The sequence below is a fragment of the Macaca nemestrina genome, chromosome 5 (assembly GCF_043159975.1).
Source record: "Macaca nemestrina isolate mMacNem1 chromosome 5, mMacNem.hap1, whole genome shotgun sequence".
In the NCBI taxonomy this organism is placed as follows: domain Eukaryota; kingdom Metazoa; phylum Chordata; class Mammalia; order Primates; family Cercopithecidae; genus Macaca; species Macaca nemestrina.
Window position 1 is genome coordinate 177,350,409 of NC_092129.1, and position 4,150 is coordinate 177,354,558.

Here is a 4,150-nt window from a genome sequence, read left to right on the forward strand (position 1 = left end):
AAGCCACTCTGAATATTTATGTGTCAGTTTTTGTGTGGAGTATGTTTTTATTTATTTACCTAGGAGTGGAATTGCTGGGTCATATGATGTAACCTGTTGAGGAACAACTAGACTGATTTCTAAAGCATCTACACCATTCTGCACTCCCACCAGCAATGAACAAGGGTTCTCATTCCTCCATATCGTGGCAAACACTTGCTATTGTCTGTCTTTTTTTTTCTTTTAGTTACTTCTGGTGACTTCTTGCTACATTAAAAAAAAGTTCTGCCGAGTTCTGAATCTCACATCTTGCCTCTCATGTCTCTTCTCTACTTTCTAATTCACATTAAGTCAACAGAGTCCAATTTTTTACCTTGCCCCTAGAGATAGCCGCATGTGGTAGACTTTGCCAGATGATTTGGGGCTGACAGTGGCTGGGGAGAGTCATTCCCGTGCAGCACAGGAACAACTTCAAGTGCTCACTTCTTTCAAGTTTCTTGCCGTTGCAGACATGGGGACTTGTCTCGCTGGCCAGTTTTCCTCTTCAGAAGCATGGCCTCCTTCCCCGTGCTGGTGCCCTCACTCCCTCCACTGTCATTCGTTTCTGGACCCTGGACCTATGCTCAAGGACTCACAGTTCTTCCCATTCTGTCATGCGGAACTCGATGGCTCTCCCATCGCACCCTCACCACACCAGCCTTAGCACAACCAAGATATCTGATGTGTTGCCAAACTGGATAGTTTCTTTGAGAGGAATTTGCCAACAGCTTTTTACCCCCTGAAAAATTCCACACAATCCAAAGCAAAAAGGACACATGATTCGATATTTCACCCGTTAACAAAGTTATAGAATAAAGAAAAAAATCTCTCTCTTCTCATCCCGGCCCACTCCCTAAAAGGGGCCATGATTAACTGTCTGCTGGGTGTTTTCCAGCACTCTCAGGAACCTGTATGCCAGGCACATACACGTGTGTAGCATAAGTCCATGACATACATTCAATACAATTTACTCTTTCATTTCCCTAATGATGGGGATGTAGGTTGTTTCCAAGCACCTCCTCTGAGAGGTACCTTTACCTACCAGGACTAGGGCTAGGATAAGGCGGATGAGCATCTCAGGCACACCTGGGACACTTGCACACCCCTGAAAATGAACGCCTTCTCACATTTTGCCCTGGAGGCCTCTCTCTCCTGTTTCACCTTAGTCCTGGTCCTATTACCTACTGTGTTGCAAGCTTGCTTAGAAATAGATGGACAGAACTAGGGTTCTAATCTTCCCCTAAGTTATTCCTATTTATTGAATTGTTTATCCTTTCCCTACTGAACCAAAATAGAACCTTATTCTATATTAAATTCTTATATATACTTGAGCTTATTGGGGGCTCTTTATTTTATTACATTAATCCATTTATATTTACTATGCAAGAACCATATTGTTTTGGTTTTGACAGCTTTGTAGTGCATTTTAATATACAACAAGGCAAGATCTTACTGCATACTACCTTTTTATAAAACTTCTGGGCAATTGTTGAAAATTTATTCTTTTGTATGAATTTTAGAATCATTTTGACCCATTCCACCAGTTTTTAAACTAACTTTTAAAAAGTGTGTTAGCTCAGGCTGCTGTAACAGAATAGCACAGTCTGAGTGACTTAAGCAACAAACATTTATTTCTCACCATTCTGAAGGCTAGGAAGCCCAAGATCAAAGTGCTGGCAGACCTGGTGTCTGGGGAGGGCCCACTTCCTGGTGTGCAAATAGCCATCTTCATTGTATCTTAATATGGCCAGAAGAGCAGAGGTCAAGAGCAAGCTCTAGAATTGCTTTTTCATAAGGGCACTAATTCCATTCATGAAGGCTCTGCTCTCATGAGCTAATAACCTCCCAAAGGCCCCCCTCCAAATACCATCATCCTGAGGGTTAGGGTTTCAATTTGTGAGAATCTTGGGGAGACACACACATTCAGTCCATAACAAAAAGTCATGCATCATTTCCTTCAGGCTCACACTGACCTGATGATGTAAGCACTGTAGATGAGGAAACTGAAGCTCGGAAAAGTAATGTCTAATACAGTAGCTTTCAGTATCGTATAGAAGAATAAAATGTAGTCAGTAAGTCTTAAAATGTAATCAATTTTATGGAGTTAACAATGGAGTTAAAAGACTCCAAAACATGTTCCCAGACACACTTAAATGCTGTGGAAACAATAATGAGTGAGCAATCACAGACTCTGTGCATGGCAACCATGATTTCAGATCTTCAACCAGGAAGGAGTGTGGCTGATGGGACAGTCCTCGCCACCCCATGGTGGAATCTGTCACCGTGACTGTGCGGAGGTCATGTTTCTCACAGGCTGCTCCCGGTCAAAGATCTCCTGCAGTGGAACAGCAGACACAGCTGAGGGGCAGACTGACAATCTGATTGTCAGAGTCACTCAGCTCCAGAGTCATTGGAAAGCTCAGGTCCTGGGAACTTACGAGCTCTGATGGGCAAAACTTGGGACCCGGAAACACAGATCCAGGGATGAAGGAGTAGAAACAGGAATGCCTCATCATCTCTCCTGGTGACTCACTGGGCGATTTTGTGTTCCTGGTTCTCACAACTATGAGCTTTCTACAGGCTTAGAAGTCCTGGTGATAGCGAGGAACTGTAAGTTATGGCTGCCACTAGGACACCTTGGATTTGTGTCCAGGGATCAGTGAGGGAGAAGAGTCACCATCCGGGCAAGTGTTAGCCACCCTGATTGGAAGGAGGAGGAAGGGCTCCTTTTAAACAATGGGAAGGAGAGATTCATGTGGGACCCAGGGATCCACTTGGGTGCTTCTTGGGACCTTCTGCCTCATAGCAACTATGACTAGACACTCCTTGCAACCCCAGAATAGGAAGCGTATCAGGACCCTTCATGAATGAGGATAAGGTCACACTACCAGGTAAACAACCAGGACCTGCCAGGGTGAGAGCTGAGGGGGAAGGGAACTCAAACCGGAGAGTGGAGGAGGGAGACGACAGACACGGGTTTGGCCCCAAGGTCAGCCACGGCGTTGAGGCTGTAACTTGTCTTACTAACTTTGTTCTTCTGGGTTTTCTTTAGGGAAGAGGGATACGTGGGACCACAGGGGCTGCAACTTGAACCTGGGGGGGAAGCAGTTACGTGGCATGTTATGGATTGAACTGTGTCCCCCAAAATTCCCATGTTGACGTCCTAACCCAAGCACCTCAGAATGTGACTGTATTTGGAGGCAGGGCCTGTAAAGAGGGGACTAAGGTGAAAAGATGTCATTAGGGTGGGCCCTAGTCCTATAGGACTGGTGTCCTTATAGGAAGAGGAGGTGAGGACACAGACACACACAGAAAGAAGGCCACGTGAAGACACAGGGAGAAGGTGGCATCTGTACGCCTGGGACAGAGGCCTCAGAGGAAACCAACCCTGTGACACCTGGATCTTGGACTTCCAGCCTCTGGAACTGTGAGAAAACGAACTTCTGGTGTTGAAGGCACCCAAGTTATGGAACTTTGTCATGGCAGCCCTAGCAGACTAATACACAAGGGCACAAGGAGTGGACCTTCGTGCCCAGAAAAATGTGCCTGTCACTTCTCCAGCTGACCTTCCCTGGCTCCCATGCTCTGAAATCTACCCTGGAACTCTGGGTGGGTGAGGCCAGGCTTCCCACAGGCTGCTCCCAGCCAGGGAAGAGTACAGCAGGGATACTGAGGCAGGCCTGTTCCCTAGAGCTCTACATCCTTGGCTCAACATCAGCTTGGCTGAAACTGTACTGCAGCGTCAGACTCTTCCTACCAAACCTTCCTCTCTTCCCTCTCCTGCACAAGGTCCCCAGGCTGCTGCCTGGTCTCCTGGCTCTCCCAACCTCCTCTAGTTCCCTCTTCACTTTCTCTCACAATGTTTTTCCTAAAGACATCTCTTGCAGGGTCAATCTGCCCTCTGAGTCTACTTCTTAGAAGACCTGGGCTAATGAGCTCAGTAAGTTTGTCCTCCCTACTTGCACCCATTTCACAGATGAGGAAGATGAGGCCCACTTTATAGAATTCTATCGGAGCCACCTCTCTCTGCCTGTACACACCCATCAAGATAGGAAGCACTTTTACAGGTGGGCTCTGTTTGGTCAAACTGTATTTTACAATTATTACTATGAAAAAAGAGTGTCTTTGAGAA